We start from the raw sequence: 27,284 nt of genomic DNA, 5'->3' as shown, positions 1-27,284 counted from the left end.
AAATATGTAAAATGTCTCTATCCCCTTATTAATAGAAAATCAAAACTTTGTCTTAAGAACAAGCTTTTGATATTCAAACAAATTTTCAGGCCAGCCATCTTGTATGCTGTACCAATATGGACTAGCTGTTGTAATACCAGAGAGAAAGCTCTGCAGAGAATTCAAAATAAAATTTTGAAAATGATTCTGAGACTTCCTCCATGGTATAGTACCAATGAGTTACATAGAATATCCAATGTTGAAACATTGGAACAAATGTCAAATATAATAATAAATAATTTCAGGCAAAAATCGTTACAATCTTCTATTGCCACGATTAATGCGTTATATGTTTAGGTTAAGTTAGGTTAAGTATATTCAAAGCGTTTTTTTCTCTTATAAACAGGTGAAATCTACTCACCTGTAAAAAATCTGAACTGCTACGGCAAATGAAATGTAATATGTTGTTAACAAAATGTTAATAAAATCTTAGATTTGTGTTACCAAATTAGGATGATAGTGTTGTCTAATAACACAGAACACCTAGATATAAGAAATGAATGTAATGTTTGGAATGATACTAAAAAAAATCATAGATGTCTATGCTTGAATAGTACGTGAGAATGCTTGATAGTACGAGCCTTGAAAGTGAGAACTTTTGAACGGCAAAAATTAAAACATTTCGTGTGAAATGTTTCCAATACAAAGTGAATACATGAACAAAATCCATTGATTGCAATCTACCGGATCAACAAGGATAACTCTGTATGTTATTAATTTCGGCATTTTAAAAAAACAAGCTAGTTAGATTTTTCGTATAATTGCGATAAAAATATAGTATAGAAATGAGAGAAATGAGAGAGAAAATTGCTTTTTCAGTTTTGACAGATGATTGATTCTTACTTGAGCCTTAATCCTAGGCTCATCAGCCCAGACCAAAAATGGAAATACCTTCGCCAAAAATTTTCAATCCCCAAGAGGTCAGCTAAAACATAATGACATGAACTTTCTTAGTCACGATTTCGTACATCTCCTGAACCAGAAACGGTTGATATGATTGTTAACGTTTCTTTTTTTTTTCAAGGTAAAGTATCCCGTGGCAAGTGAGAATCCGGGGTGAGTGAGGCCTTCCGTCATAGCTCACTTAAGAACAGTTTTTCATGCGGGTATTCTTCTAGAAAGTTCAAAATACAATGATAAGGAATGTGTTAAGTACAAAAATATATTGTTATTATTATTTTTCCAGGGTGTAACTGGACAATCCGACCCATTCTCCACTTCATCGGCGGTAGGTTTTCATCTCTGATTACAACTAGTTTTCCAACTTCTACCTTAATTGCTGGCTTCCATCGCTTAGTTCTACTCTGCAACAGACACAGATACTCCCTTCGCCATCTCTTCCAAAAGTCCTGAAGCATTCGCTGGATCAACTTTTACTGTGTGAGACGGTTTAAGCGAATACCTTCTAGGTTTGGTTCGGGTAGGGATTGTAGGGAGGACCCAACTAAAAAGTGGCCTGGTGTCAAAGGTTCGAGATCGGTGGGATCGTCTGACAAAGGCGTTAATGGTCTCGAATTAAGACAGCCTTCTACTTGTATCAACAGTGTGTAGAAATCTTCAGGGGACAGTGGAGTTTCTCCAACAATCTTAATCAAATGACCTTTAGCCGATCGGACTGCTGCCTCCCACAATCCTCCAAAATGTGGTGAACTGGGTGGACTAAAATGCCATTGCATGCCCCTTGAATCACATTCCTTGGATACCTTCTCCTTATGATCTGGATTCTTCAACAACTTTAAGAAGTCCTGCATCTTGTTCCTTGCACCGACAAAATTTGTTCCGTTGTCGGAATATATGTCTTGACACATTCCTCTCCTAGCGATAAAGCGCTGCAGAGCTTGCAAAAAACGATCCGTGCTGAGATCCGAAACCAGTTCTAAATGAACAGCCTTTGTGCAGAGACATATGAATACAGACACATAAGCCTTGACTACTGGTCGTCTTGGAGCAGGTCTCACATAAAATGGACCACAATAATCTACGCCAGTTTGTGAAAATGGTCTAGATACTGTGACTCTTGGTGCGGGCAGCTCTCCCATAAACTGCTGGGTTGGTGAAGGTTTCGTACGAAAACATTGTATGCAGTTGTGAACTATATTCCGTACAACGCTGCGTCCTCCCAATGGCCAAAACCGTAAGCGAATAACTCCGAGCAACAGTTGCGGTCCTGCATGTAAAAGTTGTAGATGGTAATGTTCCAGGATCATCCGCGTTAGCTTATGTCGAGCAGGAAGAACCATAGGATGTTTCGTATCTTCGCGCTCTGCAGAATGACCCAACCGTCCTCCAATTCGGATGACTTGATCGTCTGAAATGTATGGATTGAACCACCGGAGCGGAGATTTCCTCGACACGGGTTGCCCTTTGGAGAGAGCCTTCCACTCGTCAGTGAAAACCTCTTGTTGTACACGTTGCACGGTGGTAAATTCTGCCCTTCTGAGATCCTCAGTCGATAGAAACTTCATAACGTTCCTGTTTTTCGATTCTGTCCGCAGAAGCTGCATCAGCCTCTGCCAGATTGCTGTTTTCCGGATGAGATCGGAATATGTTGAAAACTTCTCCAAATACCATTCATTGAATCCACCGTTCACTGAAGCTGTGCAAACCGCTGTTCGTCGTTTTTCTTCTTCGGCTTCTTCTGATGACGTTCCAATAGGGGAAACAGGCCAACAGTCTGAACTTTCCTTCAACCAATCTGGTCCCTCCCACCAGAAACGGTTCTCAACAATGTCTGCTGGAGATATACCTCTTGAGATCAAATCTGCAGGGTTCTGCTTTCCTGATACGTGTCGCCATTTTGGTGAGTCCGCAATACCTTGAATTTTTGCGACACGATTAGCGACGAACGTTGTCCAATTGTTCGGAGATGCTTGTAACCACCTTAGCACACACGTTGAATCAGTCCAGAAGTAAGACTCGGCAGGCATTCTAATGGAATCTCGAACCTTCTCATATAATTGCGCCGTCAGTAGAGCACCACACAACTCCAATCTCGGGATAGACTGCGTTTTCAAAGGAGCTACCTTTGATTTGGATGATAATAATCGAATCATGAAATTTCCATGCGAATCTTGGCTCCGTATATAGACACAACCGCCATATGCCTTATTCGAAGCATCAGAAAAGCAGTGAATCTCGATCAATATTGCTTCTGGAACCAGTACGCAACGATCGATACGAATATTGTTAAACAGCGAAAGTTCCTCGTAGTATTTGCTCCAAAGCTCACCCACCGTCGAAGGTAATGATTGGTCCCAATCCAGCGCTTGACCTTCTCCATTCCGGGTCTTCCAAAGAAGTTGCATGATGGTCTTCGCCGTTGTTATTGCAGCACCGAGTAGACCGAGAGGATCAAATAAACTTGCTATTACCGAAAGAACTTGCCGTTTCGTCGGTTGGTTCGGTGAGTCCCACGGCGGGATGGTGAACTGGAACCTAAGCTGATCGGTGAGTGGCATCCACGTCAACCCCAAAGTTTTCACAGTTGGATCAGGGTCCAGATCTATCCCTTCCGATAGTTTAATTGCCAAACCGTCTTCGGATACGCTCTTCAGCACCATGGGAACGTTCGAAACCCATTTTCGAAGTTTGAAACCACCCTTTGACGTCATCTTGTTGAGTTGTTCGCATGTCCTTCTTGATCGCCTTTGCAGCCGCTGGAAACAGTTCTTCCTCGTCAATCGCGAGCTGATTTAGGGTGCGCGTTGCTAGAAACGGAGCAGGCTTTGTTCCGTACGTGACAGTATCAAGCTCATACGCGTCTACCTTATCCAGTGGATCGAAGCGCCACAAAATACATTGTAACGGCCTATCGGTTTGTTGAACGAATATTTGCCGGAACATCTTCTCCACATCGGCTACCAGCATGATTTGCCTTACGCGACTCCGAAGCATAATCGATCGCAAGTCCTCCTGCACAGTCGGTCCCACCAGCAGAGCATCGTTGAGTGAAACACCGGACGACGTCTTGCACGACGCGTCGAACACCACGCGGACCTTGGTGGTTGTGCTCGCTTCCTTAATGACCGGATGATGAGGCAAATAGCATCTGTTGTCAACGCGCAGTTCCACCGGACTGGCAACGCTTCTACGAATACTATTACAAAGGGAAACTGTAGTACCTATATGGACTTGGCAAACTGTCAAGGAGATGAGATGGCAAGAAATTAGAATAACGAGGCGTGAACAAAGACAAATTGGCACAATTCTTTAATCTAAAACAAACTTATGTCTAAAGTTAGTAAAATCTTAATCTATTGTTAGTTAATGACAAAAGTTAATAAGCTATTTTCTATTAGTACGGTAAGAGTGAATTATTATGAACTGAACATGCTGAATTTCTATTCTAAACTACTTATCTATTAGCTTAACCTAAACGAACGGCGAGCAATTCATTACGGCAGTTAAATCTAAAATCACACAAATAATTAGTTGGTGAGTGATTATTATTTTCGTTTGTACAGTATAATTGAATCAACCATAAAAGATATTAACTTAAAATTAACTTTAGGTATCCATGCAACAATAACCGTCAGAGTATCAATTGTTGTCTGACTCCGAGCGCGTAGTAAACGTGAGTAAAATTTGTAGATGCATTGTTTTTTTTAAAACTCTTTATTACATAGCTACTCTCCTCTCATCCAGGAATTTTATAACCGCCCCCACATTGAACTCAAATAAACGGTTTATAAAAACGGAATCTGCTCTTTGTTGTATGGTGAGCCAACAAATTATAAAATTCGTTTAGTTCAGCCGAACAAAATGTCTAGCCGCAATACCAGCAAATCAGGCGCATACGGTGGATCGAAAGGCGATAGATCGGATAAGGATAGAAGTGATACTCCCGCCGGAGTAGAAAGCTTACCAGTGGTGACAATTACGACGGAAGAAGTGGTGCAGACTCGCCCAGGATGGTCTTGTAAATCTTGTAGAGAACCCGACGATAGTGCTATGGTGCAGTGCGATCTCTGCCATGAATGGCATCATTTTTCATGCGTGGGAGTGACAGAAGATGTTGAGAAGGTGAGCTGGTGTTGTCCCGAATGCGCCGATGCAACCGGGCTCCAGCAAACAACCTTGACAAGTGGTCAACAACTCCCATCAACGAGTGGTGTAACCGGCAGTCAGAATAAGCAACGCAAACATAGCGATGGAAAGGCGTCTTCTTCGGAAATAAGACGACCCACGAACACGTTACGAGTAACCACAAGGAGCGCTTCACGAAAGGAAGCTCCCATTTCCGATTTACCGCCAGCTGTAGAAGAAACCGCAGATGTGTCAGCCTTTGATTCTTTACAGAAATCCAATGCAGAACGCGAAAACCAGCCGAAGGGAACTCCGGCCGGGACCATAAGGTCGAGTTCTACACAAAAGTCACTGATGCTGCAACTTCAGAGACTTGATGAAGAAAATGCACTACAGCGAGAATACATACAGAAGAAGTATAGCATTCTCGAGCAAATGAGCAGCCGCTCTGGTTCGTCGTATGGCACAGGTTCCAGTAGAGTCGAGAGTTGGATAAAAAAGACGAATACCCTGCTTCAGGATGGCAAGCTTCATACGAAATACTCCAATTCAGTAAGAGTAGCAGAGGATGTAGAAGAATTACCTTTTACGAACCTGTCCGTTCAACAACCAAATTCGCCTCAGTACAGCATGAGACCAGGCCCTAGGTGCACACCCAGCCATGCTAGCCAACTTTTCAGCGATGCTAATAGGTCGTCCGCCAGTCTACCACGTGAAGTCGGAATTCCTGCTTATCGTCCATCGTACCTGCCACTGCCTCAGGGTACTTCAGTATACCCGCCACCTGAACGCAACCGTATGCCATCTCCGATAATCGTTTCCCACCCAAATCCGCACCAGTATCAAGCACCGAACAGCCAACAACTCGCTGCCCGACAAGCGATATCGAAAGATTTGCCTCCGTTCTCCGGACAACCCGAAGAATGGCCGATATTCTTATCAACTTTCACTAATACTACTGCGATGTGCGGATTTACTGATGATGAGAATATTATCAGACTGCAGAAGTGCATGAAGGGTAAAGCGTATGAGGCGGTGAAAAGTTTGCTCATGCATCCGTCAAACGTTCAGCGTGTAATCGATACTCTGCGTATGCTCTTTGGTCAGCCGGAGTCGATTGTACATTCGTTAATCTCAAAAATTAACCATCTGCCGGCTATGAGAGAGCATAAATTTGAAACTATCGTTGAGTTTGCTGTGAACGTCCGTAACTTTTGTGCGACGGTCGACGCATGTGGGATGGAAGAGTATTTATACAACATCTCTCTGTTACATCAGCTCGTTGCCAAGCTTCCACCAACCATCAAGCTGGACTGGGCACGCTACCGCCAAACACTTCCAGCGGTGAATTTAGCAGCGTTTGGAAACTGGGTTTACTCTTTAGCCGAAGCAGCAAGCACAATTGCTATTCCTCCAGTTGGTTTAGAGTCAAAGTCGACTCGGGGCGATTCTCGTGGAAACAAGAAAGGAAATGCTTTCCTAAACGCCCATTCTGAATCATCGAGCGTTCACCCTTCATCGGGTAAATTCAAGCCAGCATCGGGTCGAATGGATCACGAGACGTGTCCTATATGCAAAGGCGGGTGCAAGGCAGTTGAAAAATGCAGGCGTTTTCTAGAACTATCCAGAGAATCAAGATGGGCTGCAGTTAGAGAAAGCGGACTTTGCCGAAAATGTCTCCGCAGTCACAAAGGAGTATGTAAGGTGAAACCATGTGGAAAGGATGGGTGTGAACTGAAGCATCATCAGCTACTTCACAATGATAAAAAGGTAGCGACCACGAGTGCAAACGTGTGCACACAGCCGTCCGGACAGCAGTCATCCGAAATAAAAATCGGTACCCAGACACATGATTGCAACGTCCACCGTACAACTTCTAGTTCCGTTCTTTTTCGTTACCTACCGGTAATACTTTATGGAAAAAGTCGATCCGTCGAAACGTATGCGTTCTTTGATGAAGGATCGGAGCTTACACTATTAGATGAGGAGTTGGCAGAAGAACTACAACTTGAAGGTGGCGCTCTACCACTTTGCCTTCGATGGACCGGCGGTGCGGAACGAAACGAAGGTAGCTCCCGAGTTGTCGATCTGGACATCGCTGGAGTTCATAGTCAACACAAAAGGTTCCCCCTTACATCTGTTAGGACCGTCAAGGAACTGCTATTACCATTTCAAACATTGGAGGCTGCAGAATTGAAGCGACTGTATCCCCATCTGCGTGGGCTGCCAATCCAATCATATCGTGAGGCTAGACCACGTATTCTGATAGGAATGAAGCATGTTTCTGTCGGAGTAGTACTCAAATGCAAAGAAGGAAATTTCGAGGACCCTGTTGGTGTCAAGACCCGTATTGGCTGGACGGTTTGTGGAAGGTTGAGTCGTGACGCCGGAGGGTCCGCCCAGTGCATGGTCCACGTATGCTCTGAAAATCAAGATTCAGACGACCAGCTTCACCAGGCTATGAAGGCATACTTTGCGCTGGACAGTCTTGGTGTCGCGAAGCCTAATGGGAATCTTCTCCTTTCCTCCGAAGATCAACGCGCCAAATATCTGCTCGAATCGACGACAAAACTTCTCGATAATCGTTATGAAGTAGGATTGCTCTGGAGACACGACAAAGTACGACTGCCAAACAATCAAGCGATGGCTTTGCGTAGGCATCAACAGCTCAGAAAGCGAATGGACAGAGATATTGACTTAGCAGAGACTCTCAACGGAAAAATTGCTGAATATGTTGCCAAAGGATACGCCAGAAAGCTGACACCAGAGGAACTTGAACAGTCGTACCCGCGCACCTGGTACCTGCCCATATTCCCTGTTACGAACCCCAACAAGCCAGGAAAGATAAGATTGGTGTGGGACGCAGCCGCCAAATCATTCAACGTTTCATTGAATTCCGCCTTGTTAAAGGGCCCCGATCTGCTATGCTCACTGTTGGCGATACTCCTACAATTTCGCCAAGGTCGAATTGGATTATCCGGAGACATCCGTGAAATGTTCCATCAGATTTTGATGCGAACCGAGGACCAACATTGTCACAGATTCTTCTGGACAGACGAGAACGGCGAATTGGCTGTCTACGTGTTGCAAGTAATGAGTTTTGGGGCCAGCTGTTCTCCTAGCTGTGCCCAATACGTCAAAAACGTAAATGCAGAACGTTTCCGGGCCACCCATCCAATTGCTGTGGAAGCAATAACAAAGCGCCATTATGTAGACGACATGTTAGTGAGCGTCGATGAGGAAAATCAAGCAATACGGTTAGCGGAAGAGGTTAAATATGTGCATTCTCAAGGTGGCTTTGAGATCCGCAATTGGATGTGCAATTCCAGAACTGTTCTTACGGCACTGCACGAAGGTGATACGGCTGAGAAGGATATGGATCTTTCCTCCGAAATTGCCGTCGAGAAAGTCCTCGGAATGTGGTGGAGTACGGAAACAGATGAATTCTTATTCAAAGTAGGGTGGAACCGATACGATTCACTTCTTCTAACGGGCCAAAGACCGCCCACCAAAAGAGAAATGCTCCGGGTCTTAATGACGATCTTTGATCCTTTAGGACTTATCGCACACTTCCTAATATTTCTCAAAATTTTGCTACAGGAAGTGTGGAGATCGAAGGTGCAGTGGGACGAAGAAGTCTCAGGAGATGTGTACAGGAAATGGCAGCTGTGGACAAGCGTTCTTCCCCAAGTAGAAAACGTCCGCCTTCCACGCTGTTACAGCTCTCCGTTAGCAGTAAGCAGCTGTACCGACATCCAACTCCACACGTTCGTCGACGCAAGCGAAAACGGGTTTGCGGCGATAGCGTTCCTTCGATTCGACTACAACGGATCTACGCAGTGCTCTATTGTAGCTTCGAAAGCTCGTGTAGCTCCATTAAAGTTCCTTTCCATACCTCGGTTGGAACTTCAAGGTGCCGTTCTTGGAGCAAGACTAGCGCAGACCATCATCTCCTCTCTAACGCTTCGGATTACTCGACGAGTGTATTGGACAGATTCTCGGGACGTGCTTCACTGGATCAATTCAGATCATCGTCGCTACTCACAATTTGTAGCCTTCCGAGTAAGTGAGATTCTCGAAACATCTGAGCCAGAGGAATGGCGATGGGTGCCGACCAGGCTTAACGCGGCCGACGATGGGACTAAGTGGGACGGAAAGCCGGATCTTTCATCAGACAGCAGATGGTTCACCGGTCCGGATTTTCTATGGTGTTCAGAAACAAAATGGCCTCAAACCCCTCGTCTAGTTTCACCGCCCACTACAGAGCTTCGTCCAGTCTTGATGGTTCATCGCACGGCTCCACACATTTCACTTATTCGGTACAACAACTTCTCGAACTGGCAGCGCGTACGAAACAGCATGGCATTTGTTTTTCGTTACATCTCTAACTTACGACTGAAAGCGAAACAGCAACAAATTTTTCTAGGACCGCTGACAATGATGGAACTCAGAAAAGCTGAAGCGTATCTATTTCGTGTTGCTCAACAAGCAGGTTTCCCTGACGAAGTAACTACTCTGCAGCAACAACGCTCAACTTCTTCTGTAAAACTTCTTCCAAAATCTAGTCCGCTGTATCAAATGAGCCCATGGTTAGATGAACAGGGAGTTCTGAGGATGTGAAGCAGAATTGGCGCTTGTCAATTTGTCAGTCACGACACCAAGCAGCCAATTATTTTGCCACGTACTCACCACATCACGACGCTAGTAATTATGCACTATCACTACAAATACCATCATTGTAATCACGAAACTGTTATAAACGAACTGAGACAAAAGTTTCACATCCCCCGCATTCGAGTCGCCTTCACCAAGGCACGCAAAGGTTGTCAGCGTTGCAAAAACGAAAATGCGGCTCCACAACCGCCATTCATGGCGGACCTTCCAGCAGCAAGACTTGCAGCGTTCACGCGCCCCTTCACATATGTCGGGGTAGACTACTTTGGTCCTCTGGAGGTGGTCGTCGGTAGGAGGACGGAAAAACGTTGGGGAATGCTGATTACCTGCTTGACCGTCCGAGCGATCCACATTGAGCTGGTCTGTTCCCTCAGTACTAACTCATGTATTATGGGTCTACGAAACTTCATTTCTCGCAGGGGTACTCCGAGGAGAATCTATAGTGACCGAGGTACAAATTTCATCGGTGCAAACCGAGAATTAAGTGAAGCTGTGGCTGCAATCAACCAACCTGTGATGGCCGAATTTGTGAGTCCTGATACAGAATGGATTTTCAACCCCCCTGCTGCACCTCATATGGGTGGTTGCTGGGAGAGATTGATCCGTACGGTGAAGACTAACCTAATGGCAATTCGTCCTGCATCGAAGCTCACGGACGAAGAACTAAGGAACACACTCACGGAAATAGAGAATATCGTGAATGCTCGGCCCCTGACCCATGTACCAATCGACAACGATTCTGCTCCAGCGTTGACCCCAAATCATTTTATTCTCGGGTCATCGAATGGGTCTAAACCTCTTTCAACCCTAGATAATAGTGGTTCTACATTACAGCGCAATTACCGAATCTCTCAGATACTCGCCAATCAGTTCTGGAGACGCTGGGTAAGTGATTATCTCCCAGAAATATCCAGGCGGACAAAATGGTTTGCGCACACGAAGCCGCTTTCGATCGGCGACATAGTCGTCATCGCTGACCCAAGACTTCCCAGAAATTGTTGGCCAAAGGGACGAATCATTCTGACCAACAAAGGACGAGATGGATGCATCCGATCTGCCACCGTTCAAACAGCTAACGGAGTGTACGAACGGCCTGCTACGAAGCTGGCAGTCCTTGATGTTCACCGCGAAGCATTATAAGCCAACCGGAAGTTGGCGTACCCCGGGGGAGTGTTGTCAACGCGCAGTTCCACCGGACTGGCAACGCTTCTACGAATACTATTACAAAGGGAAACTGTAGTACCTATATGGACTTGGCAAACTGTCAAGGAGATGAGATTATTAGCAAGAAATTAGAATAACGAGGCGTGAACAAAGACAAATTGGCACAATTCTTTAATCTAAAACAAACTTATGTCTAAAGTTAGTAAAATCTTAATCTATTGTTAGTTAATGATAAAAGTTAATAAGCTATTTTCTATTAGTACGGTAAGAGTGAATTATTATGAACTGAACATGCTGAATTTCTATTCTAAACTACTTATCTATTAGCTTAACCTAAACGAACGGCGAGCAATTCATTACGGCAGTTAAATCTAAAATCACACAAATAATTAGTTGGTGAGTGATTATTATTTTCGTTTGTACAGTATAATTGAATCAACCATAAAAGATATTAACTTAAAATTAACTTTAGGTATCCATGCAACAATAACCGTCAGAGTATCAATTGTTGTCTGACTCCGAGCGCGTAGTAAACGTGAGTAAAATTTGTAGATGCATTGTTTTATGAAAACTCTTTATTACATAGCTACTCTCCTCTCATCCAGGAATTTTATAACCGCCCCCACATTGAACTCAAATAAACGGTTTATAAAAACGGAATCTGCTCTTTGTTGTATGGTGAGCCAACAGCACCGTTTCAGGTTATCAGCCGTATCTTCTATTTTCGTCATGTGTCCCAAATTTATATACTCTGCCATGAACTCATGATATTGTTCGCACAGACCAGCATCCCTCGCCAATCTGCGTTCCGTGCCTTGAAGTCGCCGGAATGCGATGTCCCGTGACTCGCCCAACTTGGAAATTGCGTCTCCATCCTTCGGCAACGAAACAGAATAACGACCATCAGATTCCCTACGAACTGATTTACGAAAGCTCTCCTCACACTTTCTTTCCTCCGGCGAAAACACGTTAGAAGTGCCCACCTCTTCACTAGCCCAGAACCGTGCGACTAGTTCCTCCAATCCTTGTGTAGTTGCCGTACTACAGTTGATGCGAAGACCTTGAGTAGGATTTGTCAGGCCTCCGCATACCACCCAACCAAACACAGAGTCGTTTAGTGCCGGTAGGTGATCTCCAAGTGAAATTCTTCGACCCGATCCGAAGAAATCAAAAAAGTATTCGATGCCCAACACCATATCCACTAATCCTGGATTGAAAAAGGTGGGATCTGCCAAACTGATCCCGTCAGGAACCGACCATCCTTGAGTGCTCACCTTCGCCGTTGGTAAATTCACCGTGACTCTTGGTAAAACGAGGAAATTCATGTTTTGCGAGAAAGCCGTAACTCGCGAACGTACCATTGCAGAAATCTGATGTTTCACCTTCGTTGCTGCTTGACCAATTCCAAGTACTGATACCTCTACCCTTTCTCGATGTGTCCTGAGACGTTGACTCAACCGTTCTGCGATAAAATTGCTTTCGGAACCGGAATCCAACAAAGCACGAGCCGGGTATCGACCACCCTCGTCATCTTCTACGATAACGACCGCAGTAGCCAATAAAACCTTAGAGGAGAACTGTTGAGTAGTCCCAGAGACTATAGTTTCAGTGGCTACCATGTTAACCACCTGAGCGGATGTTGAAGGAGATGGTTCAACCGATTCTGTTTGTGGAGGAGGATTATTGTTCCCGATAGCAGCAGCATCCTTAACTGAACCAGTCTTATTCTGTTTCAAACACACTAAAGTGTGGTGCCGACCCTTACAATTGCGACAGAGATACTTCGACGAACAATCCCTTGCTAGATGTCCCGATCTGAAGCAGTTTCTGCATAAGGAGCTTGACCTAAGCACCGCATCTCTCTCTCGCACTGACAACCGTTGGAAGGAAGAACATTGGTATAGTTGATGATCCTCCTAACACATTGCACATCGTCCTCCAGTTGACTGCACAGAACCGTAGCTGGCCTTCACAGCTGACGACTTCTGTCTGAACGGTTGTTGTTGAGAACCTCTGGTGTCTGCAATTTTCGTTGGAAGTGACTCCAAGATTCGGATTCTGCGATGTAAGAAATCTGAGAGATCTGCTAAGGTGTCTTGATCCTTAATTGAGGAATGTTCCTCCCATCCTCGACGAGTTACCGGGTCCAACCGTGTTGTAAGCAGGGTGACTAACAAAAGGTCCTTGTAGTCTTCCTGCTCAATCACTTGATCTAGATTTTGCACGACCTTTTCGAAACCATCAATGAGACAATGCAGATCCGTTACCGATTCTTTGGACAACGTTGGCAAATTGAATAAAGCTTGTACCTGTCGCTTTTTCAATTGCTTGCTGTTATCGTACCGTTTTAACAGCATATCCCACGCAATTTGGTAATTTGTTCTAGTTATCTTCAAGGAATCAATCAGGCTTTTTGGTTCCCCCTGAAGGCATCCCTTAAGATAGTGGAACTTTTCCACCTCCGGTAAGTCTGTCTTTCGATGAATGAGTGAACAGAACAAATCGCGAAAGCTGATCCATTCATCGATGTCCCCGTTGAAAACCTGGATCTTGATTTGGGGCAACCGTACGTGATCGAGGGAACCATGGCCATGTCCCAACGTCTCATTTGCTCGCATGGAATGTTCAATATCATCTGGATCTTCCAGTTCCTTGGCCCTATCCATCAAGAACGCCTTACAGTGGTAGTACCTATCGCTATATACTATTCTAGCTTTTTCGAACGTTTCATCCTCATCCTCAAAATCGTCATGAGTCTGAACTTCTACCAGGGTCTCACCATATCTCTCCCACAACTCATCAAGTTTTTGCAAGCGAACGTTCACCTGGTTTGCAGTAGTAGTCGACTGGTAACCATTCACAAATCTCCAGATGTCGTCCAAGGATGTTTGGATATTCTTCAGCTGGACCATCAACAGCTTGAGGGTAGGTGGCTTCTTCCTTTGTTGTGGCGCCATGGTGCGTTTACGTCACTCGAACCGGTAAATAAACGATTTGGATAGTGTAGAGATCCGAAAAGTCCAAGGCTTCGGCGGACATATACTGTTGAAGCCTACCTGACAGAATAAATTGATGTACTACGATCAACTACACTCGTCCGAAATTGAAGAACCCCTGATGTGACGTCATGCACCGTTCGCCGCAGTCCGACTCGAATCCGTTGGAATGTGAGAGGAGAGGAGGTAGGAAACTAACTGTAGTAACCAGAGTTTGACTTCGGCAGACATATACTGTTGTAGCTCACCTATGAGAACATACAGCTACAGCTAATTTGTAATCCAAAAGATGCAATCAGCAAAGCCAAAATCCACACAGTCAACTCGCCCATGCAACCAATAACTGCACCAATCCGAAAGGGAAACGACCAAAACAACGTCCAAAGGTTCCAAACTCCAGTCAGCAGCAGAATGAGACAATTGTTCTAGTACGAACAGTTTTGCTCAGGGATTGCGTGGCAAATGATTTGAAGAGGATTCGAATTCAAATTAAAATGTATATTATCTTCGCTTCGGAGACATATACGTTCTTGGCACTCACCACATAAAATTACATTCGATACTGCCTCTTCTTGTCAAACGCCAAATTCCTTCTGTATAGACGGTCGAATCGATTGCCTCGACAATGGTTCTTCAAGGGCGGTCGTCTTTCAAGATCCACTAAACGTCCTCAGTAATGTTGATCAGGATAGTAAACCACTACTCGCCTCCATTTAATGTCCTCCACTCTCGATGAAAGGGAAATCCAGAGAAAAACACGTCGAAATACGGGTGTTAGAATCGTGAAATCACAAGCAACGGCAGGACATACACTGATCTAAGGTATATTTACCTGGAAAAGCAAATCCGGTACTGGATCAGTGGTCCAGACTAGCATCCGATGTGGTCTCTATGAGAGACGTCGTGTGTTGAAGGTATTGGTCCGGATTCCGATGACCAACAGTCCTGGCATGCACATGCGAATAACTCATCCGAGCAGTCCAACGATGTGAACGAAAGAAATTTCCAAAAAAACCGTGTGTTAGGATGGCGCAACTCCCTAGCTTCGAATGGACATATAGGTTTTTGTTCCAACTCACCTGTGGAAACAATCCATTCGATGGATGTTCAAATCGAAGCAACGATCTCCTTCCTTTATCCTCCAATATCCTTTGTCCTGTAGTGCAGTGATGGCGCGGTGATAATTACCCCAAGTGTGATGGCCGTGGAAGTGATTGTTCGTGGGAAACTATGGCGAAATCGATCTCACAATCACCGTTGATGGCGCCAAACCAAGCCTGCCTCAGGCTATTGTTTCCGACGAGTTCCAGATCAGCAAAAATACGTTCCTTCCATTCCACAGAGAGGTCCAACCATCCGGTTCGAAGGACCAAAATGTTGGGGAACCGATTTACCTTCGCCTTCGATAATCCTGTTCCGTAGATGGCTCCTCAACACTCGGAATGTAGTTGTTTTTGGGGACCTTCTCCGGTCGTTTTAACTGGGTCACAGGCCATCCAAATTCTCGGACCACTCAAAAAACTACACACGCGACATTTATTCAAAGGCGGTTTACAAAAGCACTACATTTATTCACTACAAAACTGGACATTTATTTACTTAAATTCTAACATTTATTTCGCTTATCGACTAACACAAAACGGATTAAAAATAGCCCGCGCGCAGCCTCCACACACGATCGGTGGTCTGTTGGTATCTGCCCGATCAATATCATGCAGGTCATCAGTCCACCGTGATTGCCCATGTGCGATGTTTTACCATCGGGTTCAGTGGGCCCTGTGAGAGTCGGCTACATCTCTTCATCTCTCCTTATCAGTGGTGATCATATTCACCACTGCTGCGCCTTATGGGAATCCATCCACGGTATATACATGGAGCTCATACCAAATTCTCCCGCTCTTGACCTTAGCAGTGGCCATCGACTGTGCGGCAGTTCAAGCAGAAAATAAGAACAGCTGCATTCTCGTTCCGTATGTAGGTCAGTTATCTGCATCGTGAACAGGGTTGAATTCTGGGTAGTACCGCTCTCCAACACTATATCTTTTTTATTTAATGATAAAATCGTAATCGGTTTTCTGTGTATCGTTGACCTATTATTCTAAAATGCTATGAAAATATAAAATCTTTGAAAATGCTTTTGGTTGAAGAGCTAAATAGTTTTTCCAAAAACTTCTAAAAAAAGCTGTCCGTCAAAGTTTAACATTATTTTTCGCAAAACAAAAATCCTTATTTTTATGAACAAATTGTATGTTTGTATCCTTTACTATTCTACTAAAGGTAAAGCTTTAAAAATATCAATTATATTCCACCATTCTATGACATTAGGTAACTTTAGTGATTTACCCATTTATGGCCAAATTTGCTGATACACAATCCTTTCACTCCCAGCAAAAGAGAAAAGTAAAAAGCGTGTTCAAAACTAGTTTGGATTACTAAAGAAACTATATTAGTATAAACGAAAGCTAAATCGTGAGATTAAACTACAGTCTTAAGTATAAATTTTACTGTTTATGGCAGTTTTACTAAAAAGTCTCATACTTTTAAAATCATGTACGCATATTTATCGATCTACAGCAAATTGTAAACAGTTTTCACCGAATTTTTCAATTGGTAATCACAGAATAATATATTATGAACATAATATGTGGAAAATAAAATCGATTTTATTACAGCAGTGTTGCCAATTTTGATGATTGTCAATGTACTTTGATAGGTCTTCTAAGAATAAAACAATTGTGTTTCTGTTGTGCTTTGAATGTGACGTGGGGACTTACTAAGTAACTCTATGAAGGCGTAAGTTATTTTTCATATTAATACTATATTAGGACTTCCGTCAGGACGTACTTTTACACAAAAAATTCTACTCATATCAATTCCCATCAAATTAAAAAAAAAAATTTTTTAAATATACGGGAAAATTGATTTTATTATATATGTAAAATTGTTGCTCCAAAAATAACTTGATTTTTTCCATCAGGCTTCTGATGATGCTTTCGAAGAACAAGCCTTTTTTGAAAATAGAAAATATAAATTATCGAATTTTCCAGCCAATTTCTTACAATCATTGATTTTGATAACCTCAAAAAATCGACCGATCTAATCGTTGTTCCATATTCGTGTGAAATTTAATTATTTTGGAGAATTTTTATTATCACAACATTGTACAATACTAGTCGAACGATGTGCAAAAAACCGATTGAAATTTCATTGATTAATAAGAAAGATACAGCATGCACAAGGTGTCCACTTTATAAAATGAACAGTCATTATTCTGACATAACTTCGCTATCCAGGATAATTTTTATCATATTTTTCTTACTGTCCTAAATAATGTAATAAAGCAAAGAAGTTCAAAGGTTTTGTCCACCCAAAGCTAGAAACAGCGTCTGATTGTCGTATACTTTGGTGATAAACTTTCCACATTCAAAAATCCCACTTTATTGATGAAAATTTTAGTTTGTTTGGTATCAGAGGATGGAGGAGTTTTTAGAGAACGTGTTTTTCATGATCACAAAAAAACATTTTGTCAGGGTCATAGTTTTGAGGGCATTTGCGTCTTATAGGTTTGATATGCCTTTAATTTTCGTTAAAGTTGAATAAAAAATAAATATGGAGGCCTATTACAGAATTTTGAGGATGAAATTTGTTCCTTCGGTTAGGGACAACTTATATAAATACTAGCTCATAGGCTTTGATCAAAATGGAGCCGCTTATCACACTTATATGAAGGTTTAATCAAAGCCCTCCAAAATGAGCCGTTTCAACGAAAATATGTTTAATTCTCCAATTACCCAGGTATGAACCAATTCTATATTTTTATATGGGTGTATGCTAGAGACAAGACCTGTGAAGAACCTCACGCCATCGTTGGTGTTTTAGAAGCTTTCATCACACAGATATTGAACTCGACGTATGCATGATAAAATTTGAAGGTATGCTTCCAGTTCCTCTCTGGTAGGGTGAAAGTAACAGATAAAAATCATGTCCAAAGAGAAAAACTGAGCCCTAATAGAATAAACAATACAATTAATAAATAATATTTATGTTTCATTCACATTTTCTATGTAATAACTACCATAAAACATGATCCCTGGCCACGATCACAGGGTTTGACGGTGCCAAAGTAGAAGGTGCACTATAATAATACTCGTCTGTGAAACATATCACCTTCCCAATACTTTGGCACACCTCTAACGGTTCAAGATTTATCATGAAACGGCTGCATTCAGGCGGAGGATCTGTTAATATGTTTCGACATATTATCAGGTCCTCTTCGAACGGAGGGACCGCCAGGGCTCATTAGTTATAAACCAGTGCTGGTTGTTGATGGTTCAGTTCGTTTACCACAAGCTGTAGCATCCTTTGTACTAATCAGTAATGGTTGTTAAGTTTCGAAGCTAACGTGTGATCAATCGTTTTAAAATGCAACATAAGGATAGGTGTTTGGTGGTACTGCGCGTAACACTCGTTGTTATTAATTTTAGTGATTGTGAGGGTGCTAATAGTGATTTATAACAAAATCTATGGTGATGAAAATTTTAAAATGAAATTGGAAGTGATTCTGATAGTTTGATTAAAAATATAATAATGATGATGTATAATGATGTGAACTCTACTAATTAAATAAAGGCCATAATACATTTTGCAATCATTTCTCTGAATATGAACATTATTGCCTAGTTCTTCAAATATACATGATAAAAGTGTTAATAATGACAGCGAGTGCAGGATAATTGATCGAAGTGATTTTGTTATACTCTAACTTTCTAGATAGTGCTAAATTGTAGTTCGAATAGTAATGACTCTACAGCAACAAAAATAATGGAATATTCAAATTGAATATCTTTTAATTACTTAGTAATGCTAACAGATGGTAAATGGGGTAGGTGTACCAGTTATGGACATAATGGTTCCCTATTTCGCCATACGTGATAATTTGATTATTTTTCAAATTTTTAATCATTCTTTGTGTTTTAGTAGTTTGATATCAAATGAATCTTGATGTTAAAACATTAAAGAATATTCAGCATGTGAAAGTTTTTGAGAAAGCACATATGGCCAAACAGGGAACCACTATAGCCATAACTGGTACACTTTCCCTGGTAATAACAATGAATTTATATGAAAATGGTGGGATGTGAAAAGTGATATAATGGAAAGTATATCTGAAGTGTATTACGATAGTTGATGAGTGATAATCGGTGATATACGTGATAGTGTCCAAAATAAAAGTGACGATTGTGAGTGATGAAATGAAATGGGGAATGAGGACCTTTTAATAAAACTATTTCGTTCTTCACTTTAACCACTCTAGTAGCATTTCAGACCTTATCATAGTTCGATAGTAGTCTGAACTACTAGACTGCAAAACTACGGTAAGGGCTGATTGCTGCTAGGGTACACAGTGACCATTTGAGCAACATTGCTTAGGAACGTCTGTGTGATGAACGCAATAGAGGCTTATAAAAGCAAATGCTGGGAAGGAGCTTAGGGCAGATTAAGAGTGCCATTACTACTCCTATCGCTACCGACAAAAAAAACTACCATAAAACATGATATGACGAATTTCGCATTTTTTCATGGGCCATACTGTAGTTGTCAATTTAGCGCCATTTATGTATTCACTCGCGAGAAATAAATGTGTCATAAATTGAATTATCATCAGTGAGCTACAACTTCAAGAATTATTACAAGTTGCCAACGATAAATTGGTATTTTGTTTTCGTTTCATATGAAATTTTCTATGGTCTAACTTAACCTAAATACAGGTCGGACTCGATTATCCGGAGACTCCGGGGACTCGATTATCCGGAATTTTAGACTCGATTATCCGGAATTTATTTTCTGATGTTCTTGTTTTTCAATTTTTATGCATAAATCTGAGATAATTTGGTATTGCAATGTACAATATGAATGGTTTTGCAGTTTAGAACGTATTTAAGAAAGGTGGGGTTTGAAAAAGTGTTTTTTGTGTATGCCGGTCAATTTTTTTTTCTTGTGAAAAGACGCCTACTGTTCCTAGAAAAAAATTCTTGGCTACGCCACCGCGTCATATAAATAAAATAACAAAAAAGATAATATTTAAGTTCTTTTGTCAAAGATTTCAATTTTTTTTCCTAGTGATTCGATTATCCGGAGGATTCGATTATCCGGAGTGAAAAAAATCGATACTCCGGATAATCGAGTCCGACCTGTATCATTATACCCAGGGTAAGTGGGATCTATCGAAACAAAAGTATGCTTTCGGCAAAGTAGACCGGCAGACGTTTGTAGTTTTCAGAACTATCCGAATCTCAATAATACAGTGGAGCTAATGAATCTGATATTTGGGCAAAAATATTCAAACGTTCCAATAAAGTATTTTAAGGTGAAGATGAATCGAAGCAAAACCTCAAATTTTTAAAAATACAAATCTGGAGAACCAAACATCTGTTGATGATGCTTCTGATTACATTGTAGAGGACATTTACCCAAGTAACACAGCTTGTCATATAATAGTTTAAAATTAACGTTTCATACATATTCGGTTGTATTTTTCTAGTTTCATTGAGTTCATATCGCACACATCTCGAAATTTTGCAAGATCATTCCAATAGACAATTCTTTAACGTATTATCAAATATATGTTATAATAAAGTTATTTGCTAGCTATAAACACTAGCGAAAAACTTATATAACTCACTGGCATTTATTTGTTGAAATCAAGCAGATTACAAGTAATATAACTTGTAAAATACATTTATATCGCAATCTCATCAATATATAATGCAGTTAGTTATATTAGTTAAAGTATAGCTATTTGCGAGTGATTTAACCCACAAAATACTTTTGTATTACGAACTTACTTACTTACTTACTTATTTGGCTTTACATCAATTATCTTGATAAAGCCTCGCCAACAATAATTCGCCAATTCACTTCTCTCCATCCTCGATTGTGACCCACGCTCTCCAGGTCCTGGTGCATCTGGTCAATCCACCTAGCTCGCTGCGCCCCACGCCTTCTTGTTCCGACCGGATTCGAAGCGAACACCATCTTTACAGGGTTGTTGTCCGGCATTCTTGCAACATGCCCTGCCCAGCGTATCCTTCATGCTTTAGCTACCTTTACGATACTAGGTTCGCCGTAGAGTTGAGCGAGCTCGTGGTTCATCCTTCGCCGCCACACGCCGTTCTCCTGTACGCCGCCGAAGATCGTCCTTAGCACTCGGCGTTCGAAAACCCCAAGAGCTTGCAAGTCCTCCTCGAGCATAGTCCACGCCTCATGCCCATAGAGGACTACCGGTCTTATGAGCGTTTTGTACATCGTAAATTTGGTGCGGAGGTGAATCTTTCTTGACCGCAGTTTCTTCTGGAGCCCATAGTAGGCACGACTTCCGCTGATGATGCGCCTTCGTATTTCCCGACTAACATTGTTGTCAGCCGTCAACAAGGATCCGAGGTAGACGAACTCGTCCACCACCTCGAAGGTATCTCCGTCTATCGTAACACTGCTTCCTAGGCGGGTCATGTCGCGCTCAGTTCCGCCAACCAGCATGTACTTTGTTTTCGACGCATTCACCATTAGCCCGACTCTTGTTGCTTCGCGTTTTAGACGGGTGAACAAATCTGCCACCGTTTCAAATTTTCTCCCAATAATATCCATGTCATTCGCGAAGCAAACAAATTGTCCGGATCTCGTGAAAATCGTGCCTCGACTGTTAAGTCCGGCTCTCCGCATAACACCTTCAAGCGCAATATTGAACAACAGGCACGAAAGTCCATCGCCCTGTTGTAGTCCCCGCCGAGACTCGAACGAACTGGAGTGTTCGCCCGAGATCTTCACGCAGTTTTGCACACCGTCCATTGTTGCTCTGATCAATCTTGTGAGCTTCCCGGAAAAGCTGTTCTCGTCCATGATTTTCCATAGCTCTACAAGTTCGATACTATCGTATGCCGCCTTGAAATCGATGAACAAATGGTGCGTAGGGATCTGGTACTCGCGGCATTTCTGGAGGATTTGCCGCATGGAAAAGATCTGGTCCGTTGTCGAGCGGCCGTCGATGAAACATGCTTGATAACTTCCCACGAACTCGTTTGCTATAGGTGATAGACGACGGAAGAGAATCTGGGATAGCACTTTGTAGGCGGCGTTTAGGATGGTGATTGCACGATAATTTTCACACTCCAGTTTGTCAGCCTTTTTGTAGATAGGGCATATAACGCCTTGCTTCCACTCCTCCGGTAGTTGTTCCGTTTCCCAGATTCTGACTATCAGCCGATGCAGACAAGCGGCCAACCTGTCCGGGCCCATCTTGATGAGTTCGGCTTCGGTACCATCCTTGCCAGCGGCCTTGTTGTTCTTGAGCTGTTGAATAGCATCCTTAACTTCCCCCATCGTGGGAGCTGGTTGGTTTCCACTGTCCGCTGTGCTGACGTAGCCATCGCCTTCGTTGTCCTGACCTTCTGTGCCTGTGTTCTCTGCGCCATTAAGGTGTTCATCGTAGTGCTACTTCCACCTTTCGATCACCTCGCGTCCGTCCGTCAAGATGCTCCCATCCATATCCCGGCACATTTCAGCTCGCGAGACGAAGCCATTGCGGGATGTGTTGAGCTTCTGATAGAACTTCCACGTTTCTTGAGAACGGTACAGCAACTCCATCTCTTGGCATTCCACCTCTTTCAGGCGACGCTTTTTGTCCCGGAATGAAAGCTGTTCCCAGCTCGCGTGTGTTGCCGCAGCTCTGGTATAAGGCTCCCCCAAATCTACGCGACTTTTTACGGCGACAGCGACAAAAATTCGTCGCGATTTCGTTGTTGTGTCGCTGCAAGCACTCTTCTATGGAACCATCTTGACTGACACGACGCGAATCACTGCGAAATCGCATCTCTGTGGCTTAGACGCGCTCATCAAACAGTGCATGCAGCGAAAAATAAGCGAAATCGCGGCGATTGTTTGTCGCTGTCGCCGTAAACAGTCGCTTAGATCTGGGGGAGCCTATATGGTATGATTACCTCTAAACGTTCGCACCAATGCTCCTGTCCAGCACACCTCCTGCAGCGCTACGATGTCGAAACCACGGGTTTTCAGTACATCGGAGAGTATGCGAGTACTTCCAATGAAGTTGAGAGATTTGCAGTTCCACGTACCGAGTTTTCAATCGCTAGTCCTTTTTCGTCGCTGTGGTCTTTGCCGATTGTTCCGGTTCGTATTCTCTCGTTGACGTTCCTGTGCTGATGTGTTTTTACGGTTGGCTTGCAGGGCCTGACACCAACCCCCTAGATTTCCGGAGGACCATTCCCCCTAAACGTTCGGAGGGCCATAGTGCGCAGTTTAGCTTAGAGTCCTTCTTTGGCACTCGGACGATGATCAGCCGCCCCTGACATGGGGAACAGACGCTGTTGTGAGCCGCTCCTAACATGGAGTACAGACGCTCCAGGTTTGCAAAAGCAAACCCCCCCTTCCCTGTCAGCATACGACCAAAGTTCCCACCGGGGTTTGGTTACCCGATCTTCCCCAAGGTTACTCGTACCCCGGCCAGTACCACGAGGAGGTAGGGATAGGAGTTGCTGGGCAAGAGGCTAAGGGCCGCACAAAGGGGTCTATTTTATTCCTGCAGGTACGCGACAACTACACAAGTGCAGAGTGTCATATAAAACTGACAAATGAAATTATGTTTAGGAATAGTATGGCTACATTGATCTCAGAAATAATTCACAAGTGGTGAAATAGATGACCACAACTATAATTCAGATACAGAAATAATGTATCTTATATAATACGTTTAGTTATATCAAGCGTGTGCTAGAATAAGGGCGTAAGTCGCATGATCGATTTCTCTTCATATATCCTCTCTTCTGTTATTGAAGGTGACAAGATGCGGGTTTGTTAGCATTTTTTCACTTCAGAACGCTAGGCAACGATGCAACCTTGCGTCCTGAGATCAAAAAACAAACTTGTGTCTTGTCACCTTTATTAACGGAAGAGAGGATCGATGAAGATAAATCGATGATGCGGCTTACGCCCTTATTCTAGCACACGTTTGATATTTTCATTGCGGTGAAAGATTTATCGTGAAACTGCTAATTTAACTTTACTAGAATTCATGCGCCAGCAATGCAAATGAAAAACGATTAATATATTCATCAAAGTTTTGTTATTTTTAAAAAAAAATTTGATCCGCGTGGAGGAATAATATGGCAGATTCTATGCGAAGCTTACAGTGCCGTTCAAAATATGATGACATGGCTTACGTTTCTAGCAGAAGCTTGTGTTGAAATATTGAAATAATTTCAAAGTAATTCATATGCTAAAAAATACATTTCAAATTAAAAAAATATCAAAAATATCAAATTTCTTCATCGCATCACCAAAATGAATCCAGATCTTTAACCAAAAGAATAGGGTATTCATCTCTCGCAGTCATAATTTCATATTTTTAGCCGGTACTGTAATCCATACGTCTTGCAGTTCAACGACAACAGCAAGTTTTGAAAATACTTAGAATATACATTTATAATACATATTTAGAACATATTCAAGGTTTGTTCTCAAATAAGCTGTTATTATGTTTTGCAATTACAAATATAACACAATAATAACTTCATTAAAGCTTCTTCTATTTGCAGATCAAAATCTATCTAAACGTCAAAATATTAATTGTTTATAAACATTGTAATAATAATGACGAGCCTATCTCACACAGTATAGTCTTTAATTGATTAAATAGTGTATTTAAAACGTAGAAAGCCCTTAAATGAAGACACAGGTATTTTATGTCTGGAGCCGAAATAAAATTATCAAGAGTGTATCGACAAACGCAAATCGCGCAAATTATAACATAATGTGAGTTGAACGGTTTTTGATTTGTGTACATTTCTCGCCGTTTTGAATTCGTTTTTTTTTTACCCGTGTAAAACCGGTCGTTTTCAGTTGTTTCTCGTGTCTCCCGTTGAATAAACCGATCACGCTCCGCTGTATAGTGGACATTAACGAATAGCAAGCACAATATTGTGAAAACATCTAGAAAATCCGATCATACTGAGCGCGGTGAACTATTGTTTTTGTTTGTTTTTCTTCACTGTTCCCTCTGTGCACTTTCCGGGCTACCGTACAAAATTAAGGGCATCCCCATCGCGGTTAGAGCAATATGTCCGACGCTTGTGATCACTGCGCAAAGCCGGTAAAAAGTGATGACGAACACATCACTTGTATGGCTTTTTGCGAACGGATGATTCACCTTAGATGCTCGGCTACAAAGCTAAATAAACCATTTGTGAAAATCGTTCACGACAGCCCAAATTTGTTTTGGATGTGTGACGAGTGTGCGAAGCTTATGAAAATCGCACGATTCAAATCGGTCGTTTCATCGTTCGGCGATGCCTTTAAGGCTATTGCCGATAGACAGGAGATGGTACATGCCGAGATTAGGAAGGAACTGGCGATACAAAGACAACAAATCGCTCAATTGTCTAAACGAACGGCACCAACTTCCCCTTTTCTGCGAGAATCTGCTTCATCTTCTCGACAACCACCGTCGAAAAGGCGCCGGGACGATGAGTTAGTTTTCAATCCGGCTGTCACCAAACCACTTCTTGGAGGCACTAAGGAAATGTCAAACGCCGGCATAGTTACCGTCCCTGAACCTGTTCAGCTGTTTTGGGTGTATCTTTCCCGTATTCATCCGAGTTTCAAACCCGAAGCCATCGAAAAATTAGTGAAAGACTGTTTGCAGAGCGAGGGCACCGTTAAGGCTGTTCCACTTGTAAAACGCGGGATTGATTCAACTCGTTTGAGCTTCATATCCTACAAGATTGGAATTGATCCAAAGCTCCGCGATGCCGCTTTGAGTCCAGATACATGGCCAAAAGGATTATTATTTCGCGAGTTCGAAGATAATAGCTCAAAAAACTTATGGTTACCATCCTTGAATACGCCGACCATCATGGTATCTCCCGAAGTCGGAGCCTCGCAGTTCTCCACTCCCACCACCGGAATGGATCTTTCAAGTTAACTTCTACCAGATTACAAAGCAGCAACGTAGATCAAGCAGCCATCGTTTCCAGTATACCAGAACGCACCGCCTGTCGCCTTATGGGAGCCCTCGATCCTCACGACACAGTCGAGCAAGCTGTTTCCTGCCATCGGAGTCGTTCTGGTCCTGTTGTCGTGCTTGGTGACAGGGTCTCCCAACCTCCTTTTTCAGGCAAGTACGCTTCTATATATAGCAATTCTTTGCCTGATCAATTTCCGTGTTCCAGTACTCTATCAGTTCACGCCGAGACCGTCGACGCCGAGAATTCGATTTGGAAATCTTCATCCGAATGTCTACCAATGCTGGCCCTGGACTCAACTCCTCCTGGACACCCGGAACGCACTCTAGAAAGCCCAATGGAAGCCCTTAATCCCTCTGACGCAGTCCTGCCTTTTGCTGGCTCCGTTCATCAAAGTCGTTCCGGTCCTGTAGTCAGATGTGGAGAGAGGGTCTTCCAAGCATCCAATCACGGCGAGTATTTTCCTTCTGTATGCCCTCAGTCGTCGCCTGATATTTACATGGATTCCAGGAACATCAGCGATCCCGTACCAAAACGATTCGAGGACATCGTAGTATACTACCAAAATGTTGGTGGAATTAACTCATGTGTGGAGGACTACCGCTTGGCTGTTTCGGGTTCCAGTTTTGATATCATCGTTCTAATCGAGACGTGGCTAGATTCTCGAACTTTGTCTAGCCAAATTTTTGGACCAGATTACGAAGTTTTCCGTTGTGATCGGAGTCCAGATAACAGCAAGAAATCTACTGGTGGTGGCGTACTCGTTGCCGTTCGACGAGAACTGAAAGCGAGGGCCATCGAAAACGAAGCCTTGAAATGCCTAGAACAAGTTTGGTTATATGTTGATCTCCGCGATCGAAAACTGTTTCTATGCGCGCTTTATGTTGCACCCGATCTGACTCGAGACAATGCTGTCTTCGAAACTCACTCTCAATCAGTTTTTGCTGTTATCGATACTGCTTCACCTGTCGATGAGGTCCTCGTTTTAGGTGACTTCAACCTACCAACCGTCTCGTGGAAACTATCGCACAATGGTTTCTTCTATCCGGACCCCGAACGCTCTGTAATCCATGGTTGTGTAGCCGGTCTCTTGGACAGCTATAGTGCCGCTATGATATCCCAGATAAATCACGTAGTCAATCAGAACGGACGCAGCTTGGATCTTTGCTTCGTCAGTACCCAGGATGAAGCACCCTTTATTTCGGTGGCCCCATGCCCACTAGTTAAGGATGTCCCTCATCATCCTCCATTGATTATTTCCGTCGAAAGAACCCTCCTCGTCAATTGCGTCGATCGTCCAGCAACTGTATCTTATGATTTCCAGAACGCCGACCACCATAGTATTGCGGAAGTG

General features: G+C 42.9%; 1 protein-coding gene and 2 long non-coding RNA genes across 8 annotated transcripts in view; 2 read left to right on the top strand and 1 right to left on the bottom strand.

Moving 5' to 3' along the window:
• Nucleotides 1–27,284, bottom strand: part of LOC5569572 (GTP-binding protein Di-Ras2) — a 264,012-nt gene that overhangs the window by 191,858 nt on the left and 44,870 nt on the right. The gene's annotated exons all lie outside the window — the stretch shown is intronic.
• LOC110676384 lies at nucleotides 4,312–5,011 on the top strand. 2 transcript variants are annotated; one of them, XR_002500333.1, is made up of 4 exons: nucleotides 4,312–4,341; nucleotides 4,405–4,473; nucleotides 4,550–4,612; nucleotides 4,684–5,011. It is a non-coding gene; the product is annotated as an uncharacterized LOC110676384 (long non-coding RNA). The 2 variants fall into 2 exon arrangements; XR_002500332.1 differs by having other exon boundaries at nucleotides 4,320–4,473.
• On the top strand, nucleotides 10,875–11,600 carry LOC110676383. The gene is made up of 4 exons (XR_002500331.1): nucleotides 10,875–11,166; nucleotides 11,230–11,298; nucleotides 11,375–11,437; nucleotides 11,508–11,600. It is a non-coding gene; the product is annotated as an uncharacterized LOC110676383 (long non-coding RNA).

The sequence above is a fragment of the Aedes aegypti genome, chromosome 2 (assembly GCF_002204515.2).
Source record: "Aedes aegypti strain LVP_AGWG chromosome 2, AaegL5.0 Primary Assembly, whole genome shotgun sequence".
Classification (NCBI taxonomy): Eukaryota; Metazoa; Arthropoda; class Insecta; order Diptera; family Culicidae; genus Aedes; species Aedes aegypti.
The sequence above is the reverse complement of the archived record's forward strand: the minus strand, read 5'-3'. Positions and strand labels throughout refer to the sequence as shown.